Here is a 20,443-nt window from a genome sequence, read left to right as displayed (position 1 = left end):
GGCTGTCATTGGAAGGCTTGGGCTGGCTCGAACAGGAGTCTGAGATTGTGCCACATATGGGTGGGTGTACATATGCAGGCTAGAAGAGGTGGGTGGGGGGGCTGCTTGAGAAAGAACACCCGCATACCTGTTCAGGTAGGGACCTGGGACTGAGGTCTGTGGATGCAGCGATTCAGGAACTGGATCAGGAAACGCTACGTGAGGGCTGTCTGCGGTAGTATGGGGTACTCCATTGGCAACCGATAAAGGCACTGATGTGGCTCCACTATAGCCTGGATCCTGAGCACTGGGAATTGGGTCATCAGAAAAATGCACTTGGGGGGTCTGCCCAGCAACAGCGGGCCTACTTGTAAAGTTTGCCGCTGGTGGTGTCTGAAAATTTGGTATGGGCATGTGGGGGACAGGGGTGGAATGTGTATAGCTTGAATAGACCTGGGGACTAAGCCTAAGAGGCTGGGATGGATAAGGGGTGGTAACTGGGTAAGTCATGGCAGGCTGCTGGACAGCTGGCATTCCTATAAAGACATGTTGTGGGGAGCTCTGTTGAGGCAGAGCAGCTACAGGCCCATGTCCACCGTGTTTGGGAACAGAGGTGTCCACCAACCTGTTTGCCTGGTAGCCTTGTTTTAGGTCTGGGCTAGTGTCAAAGCGAAGTGGTGGTACCTGCCCTGAAGCTCCAGAGCCTGGCTATCTTGCTGCATGGGCTGGAGTGTAGTACTGGTCAGCATCGGGCGCATACATTGCGGGTGGTGGCGTATGTCGTTCCAGGGGCGGTAGGGTGTCGCCTTCTGCAGGCCCTGCGGGTGGTTGGAGGCTGGACGCCCCAGCGGAGCGCCACCGCAACTTTAGGGGAGAGTCTGCATAGCTCTGTGACATTTTGCTATGTTTGCTATGTGACATGTAAATTAAATGACAGTGTAATGTAATATGTGGGTTATGAGTATATATCAAGCTGTAAGATATTAAATGTTTTAAAGCATGTACTTCAATGCAATCAGTATAGTGAATTATGCAGTTTAGCAAAAAAACATAACTGAAAAGGATGTCAGTTCAAACTTAAATTTCGACCTGAGTATTTCTCTGGACATCAATTATATGCACAATAATCACATAAATCACCAAAACCTTATTATTCAAAAATATTCCCTAATATAATTTAACTAACAGTCAAATACATTTGACATCATTGAAAATTCCTCCAATAGCAACAGTCAAACAATCAAAATTCAAAACAGTCTGTAAAGGATATAGTGACGATGATGAATGTAATACCCAGAATCACAAATCTGGTTGAGAATGTCAGTCCGCTCATTTAAGGTGATACAGTTCAGCATTCAAAACACAGGCCTGGCTGTAGAATTTTCGCCCGCTTGGGTCTTGAAGTGCCACAATCCGGGTCACGGCACCAAAGATGTAGCCCTCTAGCTCTCCATCCGCGCACGCCGCCGGCTTCCAGCACCTCCACTGCTACTCTGCGTTGTGTTATTATTGTGAACGTGAGGGTGCATCCGGTATGAAGGGAGACACGGACACAGAAGGGTTCGGGATTGTGGCAGACCGTAGTTTACTGGGCTTCATAAACAGCATCTATAAGGTTGATGGCATATACACATTTTATAACCAGTATGAAAAAATCCTTATGCACTACAGTTGTACATTCAAACGTTAATGAATCCCCATATTACATTCAAGTGCTAACGCATACCAAAACACTAACTAACTAGCACAGTAACACATAGCTTAGCACTGTATTAGTGGCCACATTACACTCGATCTTATAAGATAAATAAAACGTCCTTTTTCTCAAAATGACTCAGCATTTAAGTCTTCAATATCTAGGTATAAACAATAGCTCAACAAAACGAACTTTCTAAGTAGTATTACCCAAGATATTTTATATTTAATTAACTCATGAAAATAATGTGACTTACCTATAAGGTTGATGGCATATACTAAAGAAAAGATGGCGTTCTAGGCTAAACACGCATCAACCCTACGGTGTATCAAAAGGAACAATCAGAGTTAAACTAACGAAAATATAAATAATACATGGTCCTGCAGTGACACCTAGTGGCGCTACACATACACTGCCTTACATATCTAAAGAGGTTTGTTCTGCTTATCAGTATAACTCTATGTAATCTTAAAATTTTGCAGCTCAACATCTCAGAACTTCTCAGAACGTAGATCGAACCGTATAATTCCAAGGGGACGAAATTATGGGGCGCCAAATGTAACATGCCTTATTTCGTGGACAGAATGACTTTCGTGTGACGAAATACATATATTCATTACGAAACCATGTTACATCGTAACACCTTTTGTCCACGGAATGCACAAATTGGTTTGCATTGTGTCCACGAAACACTGAAGAGAGCACATCATATCGTGGACGAAATTGACTAGTGGCTTTTTCCTTTCGTGGACATAATGCTGAATGCAGTATTCACTGTCGTAGACGAAATGTTTGGTCAAAAGCAGTGTTGGGAGTAATGCGTTTAAGTATAACGGCGTTAATTTGTCAATAACGGAGTAATCTAATTAATTACTTTTTACAACGTTACAACGCCGTTAACGTTACTGGACGTTAAATGCGGTGCGTTACTTAGGCTACTTTGCAGTGATTGAATAAACCGTGTAATACGAACGCACCCCTGGCTCACAGCTAGTGAGGAGGTGGGTTAATAACGACGTAAGCGATTAGGATTGGCTAAAGCAGAGTCATGTTTCATGATAGCCAATCAGAGCCAGTGTTTTTACACACTTGCCAGCACACGCGCCACACACACGCAACAGCTAAAGTAGAGATTCGATGAAACAGCAGAGGTCAGGAGCAATCCGATGAAAAGTTGGCATTTTCAAGGTGGAGATATAAGCACTACTTCAAATTCATTGTGGTCAAAGGCAAGAACGTGCATGTAATGTGTACATTATGTCCAGGAGCGAAGACTTTGTCGACATCCGTTGTAAGCAACTCTAATTTAATGAGGCATCTCACACACGCTAGTGGCCAAAAACACCGATAGCCCCCTCCACCAGAGATGATAGCTCGCCATCCACTTAGCAAAGAAGGACTCGGAGCAATGTCCTCCAAGCAGCAAAAGCTAGATCTTTCTGCCTCACAACAAAAACCTATGACAGGCTGAAGTCAACTGTAGGTCTGTCGATGTACAATTTCCCCTTGGGGATCAATAAAGTATCTATCTATCTATCTATCTATCTATCTAATATATATCGAAAGTTATGTAGCCTACAAACACCTGTCTGTTCTACTAATTTCAACTGGCTTTTCAAAACTTCTCCAAAAAATCCAAATTCTTTGACATATTGCAACTTTTTTTTTAACAGTGGGCAGTTCCAGCGTTATGGATGTGACAATTGGACTCATATTGGTAAACAAAATGCCTTAGAGTGGGGGCAAAATTAGTATCAGTGAATTAATTTGCATAACTTTTAATGTAACCTCTGTCCTCTGAATACTGAGAAATCCTCAAATTTCATATAATCAATTTCATCCTAAGAATACAAGGCATTTTATCAGCGTTATGGATGTGACATGAAATGGACACACTTTTGTGAGAGATTACAGGTTTTCTACAAACTCTGTGAATTTTGAAGGAAACTGCCGAAACTATGATATATGTAGAATGAAGGAGACTTGAATGAACACAAAAAGTGTGTTTTTGAAACTATGCATCATTTTCGTAATGCATTATGTAGGAAAAACTGGCGTTATGGATGTGACGGTTTCACGTTATGGATGTGACGTGTCTGAACCAGTCCTCGACAAACTACATAAAACACATAATTAAGTAGTGAATTTTGATATGAAACAATTGAAATAGTAATCATGAAAAACTAGCGATGAAATTATTGCTTCCTCAGTGCCCACTAAGATCCACAGGAAGAATCAGGACAACAAGTCATTTAAAATATAAAAAAGAATTTTTTTTCTTTTACCGTCATAAATTTTGGTCAGTGATTCCCGGGTTACTGAAACACCAGGGAACATGAAACTTGGTGGCCACTCCCCTAAATAACTAGCCCTACCTGAACCGTTGCACCCAAGATGACAAAATATTTATGGTATGCTAGTCTCAAGAGCCCGCATCAACCTAACCCATACCCACTCATTTGTGATTTGCACACATAAAGTACATGCACGCGCACGTGCACACACGCACATGCACACACACACACATGCGCACACACACACACACACACACACACACACACACTCGCACACACACAGACAGGCAAGCACACACATAAACACATACAGACAGGCAAGCACACACACACACACACACACATGCACACACACTCGCACACATACAGACAGGCAAGCACACACACACACACACACATGCACAAACACCCACCCACATGAATGCAGACACATAAACACACACACACAGGCACGCATACGCATGTGCGCATGCAAACACACACACGCACACACACACATAAACACACAAACACAGGCACGCATACGCACATGCACACACACAGACACACAGACACACACACACACACTCTCTTATAAACAAAAGCAAACTCACATAAGCACACACTCATTTACATGCACATGAGTTGCAGGAGTAGGAGATGGAGAGAAATTGACAAGCGTGATTTATTTTTGTGAAGAGAATATGCAGGACTGAGAGGCGGTCATATTTTGTACCGCTATACGGTACATCTAGTTTATTGCTGCCCTTACTCATGTTACTCTGTGAGTATTAGCTACAGAGGACCTGACACTTCAAATGCTGTCATATCGCGTCACATTTAAAATTAAACTGTGTTAAGCAGACGTGAACGGCAGGCTGAACAGATCTGCAACAGAAGGAGGTTGCTATGTTAACTCCAGCTGCAAAGTCAGCCATATTCACCAGCTAACACAATAATCCAGTTACTGTACAACAACAGTATGACAGTTACAGGAAGATAATCGCTCAGATTTTCGTTATTAGGCCACATGAAAATAGGCTATGGCTAGGCTAATCACTGGAGGTATTTTGATATTATGTTTGTTTTGCTAATGGTTAGGCAAGGCCTCCCTGAGGTTTTGATCATCCTAATAATCTTTGAAATGTCAATTGTAAACACTAAGTTGAAATGCGTTGAAACTGACATGCCACCAGAACAGACGTTTTATCGGCTTTGAGGTATAATAAAGTCACCAGTCTTGTAAATTCACATTATGTAACATCCATAACGTCACATCCATAACGCACCATTAAAGGTTTTAAAAGTAAGAAAGGGGCACAATTTGGTCATCACACTTTACATTGATATAAATCAGCTTTGCACAGACACTATGGACATTGTCGCATCAACACTGTATGTGTAGCATAAACTTTTCCTATAAAACGTTATGGATGTGACATGGCCATGGAACTTGCTGACTTAAAAACAAAAGCCTTACAAATGTAAGGAGCTGTGCTCTTAAAGGCAAGCTGAGCATAGACATTGCTCTACCATTCCCTCGTCAATCTGGAATTTGTCAAATGACACAATTTGTTTGAACCTTGGGTCCATTTATCCACTTTTTAAATATGTATAATATTACCATGTGAAAAATGTTGTTTCTGTATGGTTGCACACCATATTTATGATGTAAAAAGAGTGTCATTCTCCATCAAATTCAATCAGATCAGTTACAAACAATAAAATATAGATCTAAATGAAGATTTTAACAACAGTTCTATTTGCATATGCACAACTTTTTTTTCCATGGTAAGGATGACCTTTGCATGGAATTGCCCCAGTAACGCAAATAGTTACTTTCCCTGGTAACGAGTTACTCTTATCATAGAGTAATTCAGTTACTAACTCAGTTACTTTTTGGAACAAGTAGTGAGTAACTATAACTAATTACTTTTTTAAAGTAACGTTCCCAACACTGGTCAAAAGTAATTCTGTCTACGTAAATACGGAATGCACCTACACGCATCATTCTGTGCATCCTATTTCAATTTCGTCCACAGAAGTATTGTGTTGTGTTACAGAAGGCATTCCGTCCACGCAATAGTAACTTAACAACTTACTAAATGCATTCAGTGACATATGCTTTCAGTCTGTGGACGAAATGCATAATAGAATCACGTACAATCACGAAATCAGTTTTGTGACCTGCTGCAATACATTTCGTGAGTCAGCAGTTTACAGAATGAATTATGTGTCACGATAATTTCATTACGTGGACGAAATGGATAACAGAATAAGGTAACTCTCGGGGGCGAGCGCTCTCCCCGCGCCTCCATTTAAACAAGGTGCTTTGTTTCACGGAGCTCTGACTGACGGGAGGCGCGATTGAAGTGGCCACTTCTAAATGGTAGCCTAGGCTACCCACTGACTAATTCATTCCGCAAACTGCTGACTCACGAAATGTATTTTAGCAGGTCACAAAACTGATTTCGTGATTCTATTATGCATTTCGTCCATGTAATGAAATTATCGTGACACATAATTCATTCCGTAAACTGCTGACTCACGAAATGTATTGCAGCAGGTCACAAAACTGATTTTGTGATTCTGTTATGCATTTCGTCCATGTAATGAAATTATCGTGACACATAATTCATTCCGTAAACTGCTGACTCACGAAATGTATTGCAGCAGGTCACAAAACTGATTTTGTGATTCTGTTATGCATTTCGTCCACATAATGGAATTATCATGACACATAATTCATTCCGTAAACTGCTGACTCACGAAATGTATTGCAGCAGGTCACAAAACTGATTTCGTGATTCTGTTATGCATTTCGTCCACGTAATGAAATTATCGTGACACATAATTCATTCTGTAAACTGCTGACTCACGAAATGTATTGCATCAGGTCACAAAACTGATTTCGTGATTCTGTTATGCATTTCGTCCACGTAATGAAATTATCGTGACACATAATTAATTCCGTAAACTGCTGACTCACGAAATGTATTGCATCAGGTCACAAAACTGATTTCGTGATTCTGTTATGCATTTCGTCCACTATCGTGACACATAATTAATTTCGTAAACTGCTGACTGACGAAATGTATTGTACGTGATTCTATTATGCATTTCGTCCACAGAATGAAAGCATATGTCACTGAAGGCATTTCGTAAGTTGTTAAGTTACTATTGCGTGGACGGAATGCCTTCTGTAACACAACACAATACTGTAGCGACGGTGGATGTACATGTCTAACGTTGAATGAGTGTCTCCCAGAATGCAGTGCGAGTGAATGCTAGAATGTGTAATGTCGATTATAATAGTTGTAGTTGCGTGTACCATGTTGTGTATTTGTTAGCGTGTTTAGTCTCTTTAGTTGTACCTCATGTGTTTATCCTCGTGTTGATGTGTGTGGTAAACCCTTATTGTGTGTAGCATGTGCGGCTGAGACTACCCCTGTGTTGCCCTATGTAGTTGTCTGTGTGCGTCTGAGTCTTCCTGTTCCAATAAATGGCCGTCCTGGCCAAAGGTGAATCTTGTCTGAGGGTGAGATTGCTACATTGGTGTCAGAAGTGGGATGGGCCCCTCCCGGGGCGCGAAGATCTACGCCAGATCAAGATGGAGAAGAAGGCCGGAGACCAGACCAGCAAGATGGCGCCGAACCTCAGCAGATGTTCCAATGGTCCTTTTAAGGACTAGCCAGCTCGCTGAGCTCGCCACTGCGGAGGATGGAGGACCTTCCGGCCCGGCGCGGGACCTGTGCAGGCGACCAGCGGGACCAGCCCTGCACAGCCGACGAGAGCTGCCAGCGCTGGAGGAAGCGGCCCCGGCTGAGGAGTTCCCGGCTCGACGCCGATGTCGATGCTGCCGTCATCCGAGGATCTCATCCATAGAGAGTGCGAACTCTCTGACGACCTTGGAACACGACCACAGCGGCCGGGTTTGCGCCGCCGGCTGCTGGGGAACTTCCAGAGCGTCAGCTGCCGGTCGAGAGTGTGGTGGAGTCATAGCTGCTAGTTCGGGAGCTTGCGGTGCTCCAGCTAGTGACCAAGAGGGTAACGTCGACCTGTAGAGCCTTGGTAGCTATCGTTTTGTGGACTGTTTGAAGTTTGAAGTGCGCACGTTCGACGCAAGTCTGCGCAATGTTTTTCATGTTTTGTGTGTGAGTTCCTGTGTGTCCCGAGCCTGCTGAGAGGGTCGGGGTCTCCATTTCCCGCCACAGTGGAGCATCGTTGTGCTCGAGAGAGAGCCGACAAAAGTTCTACAAGAGGGCAGCGCGAGGAGGGACCTCGATGTGGACTGCTGACCGCCTGGAGATCGGCACACTGTGGACAGGTGGCAACGGCCACGAGCTGTCACAGTAGCCAGAAGGGGCTACCGAACGTCCAGGGGTTCCAGCGTATCCGGGGGTTCGGCTTGCAGTGGGACTGTTTGCTGCTGTTTGAGGTAGCGCAGCTGCACGGCGGGAAACCGAGGGCCCAAGCAACACCACGACCCACGTCTGGCCGGTTCTGGTGCTTGTTCGGGGGAGAACTGACGTGACAGAGGCAGCCGAGAGCCCTTCCATTCGGGAGGGGTTATCGTGCAGCCGGAGGCTTTCCGGTCACTTGGACTAAGCACTGGGACTGACACCGACGCAGCCGCGAGCGGTGAGCTGAGCTGTCATTGCCGGGGACTACAATGGCTCAGGAGGGGATTATGTAGTGTCGGTGGATGTACATGTCTAACGTTGAATGAGTGTCTCCCAGAATGCAGTGCGAGTGAATGCTAGAATGTGTAATGTCGATTATAATAGTTGTAGTTGCGTGTACCATGTTGTGTATTTGTTAGCGTGTTAGTCTCTTTAGTTGTACCTCATGTGTTTATCCTCGTGTTGATGTGTGTGGTAAACCCTTATTGTGTGTAGCATGTGCGGCTGAGACTACCCCTGTGTTGCCCTATGTAGTTGTCTGTGTGCGTCTGAGTCTTCCTGTTCCAATAAATGGCCGTCCTGGCCAAAGGTGAATCTTGTCTGAGGGTGAGATCGCTACAATACTTCTGTGGACGAAATTGAAATAGGATGCACAGAATGATGCGTGTAGGTGCATTCCGTATTTACGTAGACAGAATTACTTTTGACTAAACATTTCGTCTACGACAGTGAATACTGCATTCAGCATTATGTCCACGAAAGGAAAAGGCCACCAGTCAATTTCGTCCACGAAATGATGTGCTCTCTTCAGTGTTTCGTGGACACAATGCAAACCAATTTGTGCATTCCGTGGACAAAAGGCGTTAAGATGTAACATGGTTTCGTAATGAATATATGTATTTCGTCACACGAAAGTCATTCTGTCCACGAAATAAGGCATGTTACATTTGGCGCCCGATACGAAATCACTCACTTTGATTTCAGCAGGATTGTATGACATGTTCTGGGTCCCTGCAATAGAAATGGTAGAAAGTAGTTTTGTGAATAGGCAGGGATCCATTTCGCCTATGGCATTCTTTATTCCTGTGTAGACTACAAATAGATGGAATTCAGTGCATCTAGCTTACAGGGCAAACCATGCAAATACCCTGCCTGTACCACAACATCAGAATGCCCCAGAAGATCATACAGTGCATACGGAAAGTATTCACAGCGCTTCACTTTCCCCACATTTTGTTATGTTTCACTCATCTTAAAATGGATTCAATTATTTATTTTTTTCTCATCAATCTACACACAATACTCCAACACCCCACAAAATAGCAAGTGTTTGTAGTGTTTTGTAAATGTATATAAAAAAAACATTTACATAAGTTTTCGCACCTTTTGTTATGACACTTGCCATTGAGCTCTGGTGCATCCTACTTCTATCAATGGTCCTTGAGATGCTTCTACAACTTGATTGGAATCCACCTGTGCCTAAATTAATTCACTGGACATCATTAAGAGAGGCACACATCTCTTTATATAAGGTCTCACAGTTGATGGTGTATGTCAGAGTGAAAACCAAGCCAGGTCGAGAGAATTGTCCGTAGACCTGCAAGACAGGGTTGTGTGAAGACACAGATCTGGGGAAGGGTACAAGAACATTTCTGCAGCATTGGAAGTTCCCAAGAGCACGATATCTTCCATCATTCTCAAATGGAAAAGTTTGGAACAACCAACAGTCTTTCTTGATCTGGCCGCTCAGCCTAACTGAGACGAATGGCCTTGGTCAGACAGGTAACCAAGGACCCAATGGTCACTATAAATGAGATCTAGAATTCCTTTGAGAAGATGAGAGAAGCGTCTGGACTGCAGACAGGCTATTTTAGCACCTGGACTCTTCCTCTACTATGGAGAAATACTATTTAAATATGTGCAGAATTAATTTTGCCATTGTTTTTATGTTTATGTTTAATGTCCACTGAAATATTCAAGGTCTTCCCTGGAAAAGACATTGCCTGGATGGTTGTATATGTTGCTCAAAACCTGTATACATCATTCAGAATTGATTGTGCCTTGCCAGATGTGCAAGATGCCCATGCTGTGTAGGCATTAATGCACCTCCACATCATCATAGATGTTGGAATTCAAACTGAGATTTAAAACAAGTTGGATAGTTTGGATACTTGGATAAACCCTCTCCTCTTTTGCCCAGATGAGTCCATGATTTCCAAAAATAATTGCACATTTTGACTGGTCTAACCACAGGACCTTTTCCCACTTTACCTCAGTCCATTTTAAACAAGCACAGGCCCAGATAAGACGTGGTTTTTCTGTATCATGTCTAAATACAATTTTGGCTGTTGCATGTTTACACTAGCATTTCTGAATTGAGTTTCAAACTGTGCTCATAGACAATGGTTATCAGAGGTTTTCCTGAGCCCATACAATGGTTTTCTTTACAGAAACAAGTCTGGTTTTAATGCAGTGCCATCTGAGGTCCAAAAGATCACAGCCATCCAATATTGTTTTTCAGCTCTATTCCTGGTTTGAAAATATTTCTCTGGATTCTCTGAATATATTATGTACTGTAGATGATGAACTCCCTAAATACTTCATAATTTCATGTTAAGAAGCATTAACATTACATTGTTTCATCATTTGTCCACACAGGTTTACACAGTGATGAATACCCCTACAGTGTACATGAATTATTCCTCCTTTTGTTTTTTTATCATTGCACAACTTTTCCAGCATTTTGTTGCCCCCCTCCCAACTTTTTTTGAAACGTGTTGCTTGTATCAAATTCAAAATGAACATACATTTTCCATGAAATAGTGGAATTTTTCATTTTCAACATTTGATATGTTGTCTGTGTCTTTTTTGCAGCTTAATATGAGTTTACAAGATTTGCAGATTATTACATTTTGTTTTTTATTCGCATTTTACACAACGTCCCAACTTTTTCTGATTTGTTGGGGTTGTATATCTAGTTCACAACTCCAACTCCAACTTTTTTTTGGTTGTTTACACATTTTAATACAATAAACAACTTGTGATCTGTTCTCCCTCAGCTAATTCGCCTGTGTTCCCTGTGTATTTATAGATATGTGTTCCGTGCACCTCCACCGATGGCACCTCCTATCTGCTGACGTGAAGTGATGATCTGAGTCATCAGCGTTTCCCAGTCTGGATTTGAGCGACAAGTTTTTAAAGGCGTCACTGAATAATGAATCTCTGAGAGGTGGCAGACTTTGCGTTAGCACACAAATAGCAGCGCAGCAGATATGAAAACAAAAAGCACGACACATTATTGAACATTTTCAGTGGTACCGAAACATTTTTGCCTCTCACTCTGTGTTCTAAATTCTGTGAAAAATATTTTATACTTACCCGTTTTTATTTTATAAACCCCTTCGGTCAATTTTGATAGAAGTGATATTATTGACAGTAAGACTTGACCTCAAGGTTGCTTCAAAGAATCACCAAAACAAATTAGCCACAGGCATATGACCCAGCAGTGCAGTTTAGTGCATCAAGGACAGAAACATAGCAGAGCTGATTTAATGGCTCAATGGCTTGAGTTTAATCTTGTATGACAAAAGGCGGTGAGTCATAAAGATGTATAGGACACACAGTAGGCTACATGCTGACAGACATCACATCTCCCTCTCCTGCATGGACTGGTAGCACTGATAAAACAAACGTGAAAATCACAACACAACATTGACATCTGATGCTCCTGATGCACCTATATACTGTAGCTCCACACATAGACTACACTAGTGATGCACATATCACACAAAGCTCCACACATAGACTCCACACATAGACTCCACACATACAGTAGACTACACTAGCGCCACACATAACTACACACAAAGCTCCACACATAGACTACACACACAGTAGTTGGGGAGCCAAAGTCTCAAAAGTGGGTTGGACCTGACATCGTCTGCCATACTTTTTATTTGTGTTTTTTCTGTTAACTGTTAGCAATCAATTATTCCCCCAGGTTATGACATCAGCCAATATGCCATTCTTTTCACCAAACAGTATACTCATTCCACAGAAAAAAATTATAAAAATCTAACGAAAATCAATGGCTCTGTGATGATTTCACTACTAGTTGGCGATCAACAGGCTCAGAACCTCCATAGAATTTTAGGCTACTCTCAAAATTCTGAAAGACATCATGGCCTAGGCTTTTTATAAAAAGGTCAACATAACCCTGTTCTCCCAATGGAAATGTGTCACACAAGAAATATAATACAGCAAAATGACTTTCATTATTTTATTGCCTAGGATGACAACTATATAAACTTTAATGGAACAATGGCATATTGACTGATGTCATAACTTGGGGGAATAATTGATTTCCAATGAAGTAAAGATGAAAATATTGGAAAAAAGTGAGAAAACGCCTATTGTTTTGCATTAAATTGCTGCAAAATCAGTTTCAGTGGATGGTGTCAGCATCTGGAGCATCAGCATCAGCATGTGCATCTGGAATGCATTTATTGATAGCCTACCCAACCCACTGAGGAGTTGAGGGAAAAATAAAATTTTCACATTTTTCTGATAAAAAAGATAGGGTGCATACACTAAAATGGCCACTTGTTTTTGTGTGATATTTCCGGCAGAGCAAACCCTCCAATTATTGGTCCTTAGGGTCAAAGTTAACAGAAAAAACACAAATAAAAAGTATGGCAGAAGATGTCAAGTTCAACCCATTTTCTTGAGCTTTTGAGACTTTGGCTCCCCGACTACAGCTACACACATAGACTACACACACAGCTACACACATAGACTACACACACAGCTATACACATAGACTACACACACAGCTACACACATAGACTACACACACAGCTTCACACATAGACTACACACACAGCTACACACATAGACTACACACACAGCTACACACACAGCTACACACATAGACTACACACACAGCTACACACATAGACTACACACACAGCTACACATAGACTACACACACAGCTACACACATAGACTACACACACAGCTCCACACACAGCTACACACATAGACTAAACACACAGCTACACACACAGCTACACACACAGCTACACACATAGACTACACACACAGCTACACACATAGACTACACACACAGCTACACACATATACTACACACACAGCTACACACACAGCTACACACACAGCTACACACATAGACTACACACACAGCTACACACATAGGCTACACACACAGCTACACACACAGCTACACACATAGACTACACACACAGCTACACACATAGACTACACACACAGCTACACACATAGACTACACACACAGCTACACACATAGACTACACACACAGCTACACACACAGCTACACACATAGACTACACACACAGCTACACACACAGCTACACACATAGACTACACACACAGCTACACACACAGCTACACACACAGCTACACACATAGACTACACACACAGCTACACACATAGGCTACACACACAGCTACACACACAGCTACACACACAGCTACACACATAGACTACACACACAGCTACAGCTACACACATAGACTACACACACAGCTACACACAGCTACACACACAGCTACACACACAGCTACACACATAGGCTACACACACAGCTACACACATAGACTACACACACAGCTACACACATAGACTACACACACAGCTACACACACAGCTACACACATAGACTACACACACAGCTACACACATAGACTACACACATAGACTACACACATAGACTACACACACAGCTACACACATAGACTACACACATAGACTACACACATAGACTACACACACAGCTACACACATAGACTACACACATAGACTACACACATAGACTACACACACAGCTACACACATAGACTACACACACAGCTACACACATAGACTACACACACAGCTACACACATAGACTACACACATAGACTACACACACAGCTACACACATAGACTACACACATAGACTACACACATAGACTACACACACAGCTACACACATAGACTACACACACAGCTACACACATAGACTACACACACAGCTACACACATAGGCTACACACGCAGCTACACACATTGACTACACACACAGATTTGTTGGAGTGAGACCTTGTGGGGGCCGTCATTGTCATGGTCATTCTCATGGTCATTATAATTGTTGTACATGGGTATGGAGATTGATACTCCTTTACTACACCCACTTATGAGCAAACAAGGCATAGGTTGATCATGTACTGCTGTCATAGTTGATGACAACTGGATATGAATATAAATGTTTGTCATTTTCCCTTCCTACCCAAAACATCTGGGTGGGTATCCTTGGTTTAATGACACATTCTCAAAATAAAATGGATTATATGTTGGGATTAGCCTAATCTAAGTGTATAACTCAGTTGGGTGAAAGTGCAGTGTAGTTTCTATCGGCTGTAGGTGGATAATTTAGGTAAATCTAACATCTGTACCAATCTCTTTTCTGTAGTGGATTGCTTTACAAATAATACTTGTATGAAATCAATCAAAATGAATACAAAATTAGTTTTTATTTACAGTATTATCTATAGTATTGTAACGATTTGATAGCGACACAGACAGTTGTGCGATAGAAGGTAGCGATAGAAGGCCCCGAGCTTTTTAGCAGCCCTTACAAGGGCTCTCCCCGGATCCTCTTGCGTGGGCCTCCACTCAGTCCAGTGCGACAGTACCGCCAACTCACGTGGGGTGCACGCCGCAGGAGCTCACTTAATGGGAAGCCACGCTGCTAGCAATCCAGTGCGGACGTGCTAGCAACCACGTGGCCGTCCCTGCTCGTCACCAGCTCCCTCTCAGCAGCCGCCCTCAGGCTGCACTTTCCGCGGCGTGTCACCGCGGCACTCCTCCTCTCCTGGCGGGGCCCTAGGTGGCCTTTCCAACCGTCGACAGGGGTCAGATGAAGCTGCACCAACGCCACTCCGCTCCATCGATTCACCGACCAGGACAAACAGGCACCGACTCCGCAGCAACAGGACTGCGCTGAGCTCTCCCGCTGCAGCTACCGTCTTAGGCGTCCCTCCTCGTGTTGCCTTCTCGCAGAGCCGTCCTGCTCTGCTCCCGGCCCGTTCCACTCCCTCACGGCCTCAGCGAAGGCACGACCCCCGAGATGGCCATGCTATCGAACTCCACACCACGAACTTTATTTATTTATTTATTTTTTAAAGGCGCCGGCCAACAGGCCAACTAGAACGGGCGCCCACACAGCACGGTGCCTCTCACACGCACCCAAACGTTTTAAAGTTCAGAGGGCCTTTCCGTCGAAGCTGCCCCACCGTCGTGAGTTCGCTGCCCCCAGCGCCTCTGCCAACCGTCCGTCGTCCAGGAACCTCCTCCTCGCCGCTCTCCCTCGGCTCTGCTCACGCGTCGCGGCCACCGCCAGCTCCAGCCTCGAACCGCCCGGCGCGGAGTCACTGCCCAGGCCAGCGTCGTCTTCTCCGCGATCGCTTCTTCAGGCCCCTCTTCCGGCAAGATCTCCTCCCATGGCAGCAGGCAGGTCCAGACGACAGCAACTCTCCTCCGTCGGCAGTAGAAGGCCCCGAGCTTTTTAGCAGCCCTTACAAGGGCTCTCTCTGGATCCTCTTGCGTGGGCCTCCACCCAGTGGTGAGGTCTCCCACTCCCAACTCCTCTCGCTGAGCGGAGGCCATGTTCGAAAGTCGCTTCTGACACCAATGTAACAATTTGATAGTGACACAGACAGTTGTCCAATCAAAAGGTTTATTAGCTGAGAACGAGAGCAGGGACACAGACACAGAACACAATACACACGGAGCAGGTCAAGTACACACACACACACTACACATACAGGGGAGGACGCAGCCCCCCACACAAAAAGGATCACACACGAGGGAGAACTAAAAGGGAAACATGTTACAATAAAGATGCTAACTTTAGACTCAAAACTAAGGAGAAATACAGACATAAACCCCCAAATGTTCGCTCCCGCATCCCAGCATGCCCTGCGTGGGAGAATGCTACGCAATGTCTTAGTGTTAAAGCTTAGTGTTAAAAATTAGAGCTTTCTTAAACCTGTCATAATGTGACCTCATTGTACTGTATAAGTAACTATCCACAGAGTGTCATGTGTGTTTTTTCCAGTAGGTGGCGATGTTGACCACTGGCTCTCAGCATCATACCAATATCATGAAGATCTGTAGGATTTATAACAACATCAGTGAATTCACACTTTCAATTGTTTTTGTTTGTCTTAGATTCCAATTGATTGCTGATTTGTGAATGTTTAATGGAGAATTCAAGTCCTGATATTACATGAAGGGAACAGTGAGCACAGGGGCAAAAAAACAATTTTTCGAAGATAATCTGTAGACATTTACTTTGTCAAACACAATCTGCAGTTTGCAGTTGTGTGGTGTTAAAATGCATGACTCGATGAGTGAGTCTGAGCTCACACAATGAAGTGAAATCATTGACGAGAGAGAGGGGGAGAGAGAGAGAGAGAGGGGGGGAGAGAGAGAGAAAAAAAAAAAGGGAGAGAGAGGCCCCTGACCAGGACCCCCAGACACCACGGCACATGTGTGTGTGTGGTTGAGCCACCACCCATGTTTGGATTTGGGAGCTGGACAGAATGGGCTTTTCAAAGCGGAACTCCTTACTGCCAGCAAAAAGGCCTGGCAAAGCACAAAGACAAAACACACAGCACAGTTAAATACACATACACACTCACAGAGACAGACACACACACACACACACACACACACACACACACACACACACACACACACACACACCAACCACACACACAGTCTGCTTCCACACTTACAATAAGAGCTACACATCTAGTTTATTCAGCTTACCATTCATTTTATCAGGACATTCTTGCTTGAGCAAGTGTTAAGCATTTAGCTGAGACACTCTTTCTGAAGTGACTGCTTTCTGTTTGGAGCCTACTCACCACCACTAGGAGACTAGCCAATTTACAGTTAAAAAAAGCCCCGGATAATTCTTGCATAACTTCACATGTTTAAATATAAACACATATTGTACAAGAAATTGGCTTAGGCCAAGGCTTACAGTACAGTGACCTCACGTCCTATATCCTGATGAAGGAAAAATCAAGCTCCATCAGAGGTCAGGTGGCTCAGAGCTGTGTACTGATGCGCCTGCTCTATGCCTCTCTTTGAGAAAGCTCTGGATCCACTGCAGACGTGAAGAAAGGGAGCAGATCCCTGCTATCCCCCTGACAGAGATGAGTGGCAGGCAGCCATGTTAGTCTCTTTGAAGTGACTGACGGAAGTAGACAGCATGAGAGACACAAGGTGGATGGATGGGTGCATGGATGGATGTGTGGCTAAATGATCTACCCACACAGTAACAGCTGACGTGTGAAGGGATCTTGCCAAGATCTGGAAAATGAGCTGTCAATCACTTTATTCAACACCAACACCAATCTGAGTGTCTACCTTGCACATTGGCTCACATAGCCTACTGCACAGAGGATGATCGACAGACACAATCTGTTACTGTTGATCTGAGATCAATCAATTGCTAAAAGATGCAAGGTTGGTAGATATAAGTATATATATACTCTTTTGATCCCGTGAGGGAAATTTGGTCTCTGCATTTATCCCAATCCGTGAAATTGTGAAGCACACAGTGAACACACAGTGAGGTGAAGCACACACTAATCCCGGCGCAGTGAGCTGCCTGCAACAACAGCGGCGCTCGGGGAGCAGTGAGGGGTTAGGTGCCTTGCTCAAGGGCACTTCAGCCCTGCCTACTGGTCGGGGTTCAAACCAGCAACCCTCCGGTTACAAGTCCGAAGCACTAACCAGTAGGCCACGGCCACATGTGCCAGTCTCCCAAGCACAAGTTTTAGGCTGTTGACATATCCAGTATACAGTTATCTTGATACTTCATATCCAGTTACCTTGTGCTCAGAAAATATCAAACAGATCACTCACATAGTCACTGTTGCTGTATGTATGCATGTATGTATATATGTACAGTATGTATGTATGTATGTATGCATGTGTATGTATGTATGTATGTATGTATGTATGTGTTTATGTATGTATGCATGTGTATATATGTGTATGTATGTATGTATGTATGTATGTATGTATGTATGTATGTATGCATGTGTATGTATGTATGTATGTATGTATGTATGTATGTATGTATGTATGTATGTATGTATCTGTTTTTGAGGGAAAGTGTAATTATGGGCATTAAAATGAGAGCATTCAGAGACATAGTGGAGATGTACATGTAGCAAGAAATGGCTGATTGAAATATCTATGGATTGATCTATGATGGTTGGAGAAAGCTTAGACCTTCTAAAAAGTCATCAATCTAATGCATTAATCTGATTAATAAATATCTAACTAATGAATTCTTACAGAGTTGTGTGTTTGTATATGCCATATGTCATATTGTTCTATTACATCCCATCTATGTTTTATTTAGGCTATATGACTTTACTTTAAACTATCAATTTTAATGTTTGTATAATGCTTATTGTAAGTCACTTAAACATGAGTCTAGACAGTAATAGTGGGGCTTTTTTGATCTCTACATCTTAAATGGGTGATTGTAGTTAGTGTCATATCTGGTATTTATTTATTAAACCATACTAAATGCTGTGATTGTGTGGCAGAATGTTGGTCCTGATGAAGATATGTGCTTTCTGTCTTTAATGTATGGAGAGAGAGGGCAATTATTGTGATATAAAGCCTATAGAAGAGTAAGTTTGGTACTATGTGGTCATAGCTTGATGTATCCTATTGCATTACCAGTACTGACCACCAGGAGGAGCCCCAGAGACCTTAATATTGACTGTGGTGTGTAAAATAATGAGCCCAACCAGTTCTACACAAAGTGTCACCACATTAAATATATCTGGCTTGGCATAAGTAGCCTAGTCCCAACATGTTTGCATGAGCTTGTTTAACACTGTATTTTTCAGACAATAACACTCCCTGTAAGATTATCATTACACGATAATTACAGTACTTCTGTGATTGTGTATGAGCATTGAGCATATGGTATATGTACAGTGACAGTTCAGAGGATCCCTGGCTATACTAACCCATCGCCACCGCACACACACAGTACGTTGGCCTATGTAGGAATCTGCCACTTGTTTGTCACAAATAGTCCGCCAGGGGGAGTAAGTATGCGCTAACGCACATGGAACTGGCACCCAAGACCTACACGCGCACAGAATGGCAGCGCTGTGGAGACGGACGCTCCGGAGCGAGTACGAGTCGCGCTGGAGAGGGGAGGCACCGAGAGGCAGATAGTCTCTCAATTACCGTCAATCACCCAGGATTACTGTCGCCTACTCTCATACTCCTCGCCGATAAGCGGCCAGAGCAAGTTTACCGGGTGACTCGGAGCAGGTATGCGGTCAGTTCTGTTTGCCTTAAAAAGCAAAAATGCGGACCTAAACGGGACTTCCACGCCGTTCCTGTGACGGTTTGGCTTTCTCTGAAATCGGAAGACACGAATCGATCTTTCTCTGTAGCTGGGAGCTGAGCACTGACTGGCTTTGAGTGTTCGCTGGCGGTTGGCGTACTTCTCGGCTGGGCTCCCGTGGCTTGAGGCAACGCTGCTCCTGCAGACGAGGCGAAAGAGCCGCAGCCAGGGACCACGACCGCCACCAGAACGGAATCCTGTTTGGGGTTGCAGGCAGACCTCAGAGACAGTCGTCAGTTTCGGCTTCTGGACACAAATATTACACATACTGATAGAGGAGAGTGAAAGACACTCATAACTCTGTAGTCAGCGAATGACAGCGCGGCTCACGCTTTTTTACAGGTTCCTTGAAACATGTAATCTACGCTGGAAACCAAGCTGCCAATCGTTGACTTGAGTTTTCCTACAATTTTGGAAAGAGGCTGTTATCGCCCTGAGGACTACCGAAGAGTCGTGTGGCTCGTGGGAATACAAAGCCACCAGTCAGACTCGGCGTCTTTACTGGTGCTGGAGGCTCGCGCTGAGCTGTCAAACAGGTACCTACAAGTCGTGTCTGGTCGTGAGGGGTCACATACCGGCCCTATTTGACCGACCCTATTTATCTCAATATATAT

General features: G+C 43.6%; 1 protein-coding gene across 3 annotated transcripts in view; it reads left to right on the top strand.

Moving 5' to 3' along the window:
- Positions 1–20,439: 20,439 nt before the first annotated feature.
- Positions 20,440–20,443, top strand: part of LOC143110149 (SAM and SH3 domain-containing protein 1-like) — a 179,170-nt gene continuing 179,166 nt past the window's right edge. For 2 of the 3 annotated variants that reach the window (XM_076273004.1, XM_076273002.1), the window contains exon 1: positions 20,441–20,443. This exon is cut by the window's right edge and continues 871 nt beyond it. The gene's annotated coding sequence lies outside the window, so the exon portion shown is untranslated. The other variant, XM_076273003.1, reaches the window with a different exon arrangement.

Source organism: Alosa pseudoharengus, unplaced genomic scaffold (assembly GCF_046254945.1).
Source record: "Alosa pseudoharengus isolate Yale_2024_CS ecotype anadromous, Long Island Sound unplaced genomic scaffold, YU_APseudo_1.1 YU_APseudo_1.1_scf_7, whole genome shotgun sequence".
Taxonomy (NCBI): Eukaryota; Metazoa; Chordata; class Actinopteri; order Clupeiformes; family Clupeidae; genus Alosa; species Alosa pseudoharengus.
The sequence above is the reverse complement of the archived record's forward strand: the minus strand, read 5'-3'. Positions and strand labels throughout refer to the sequence as shown.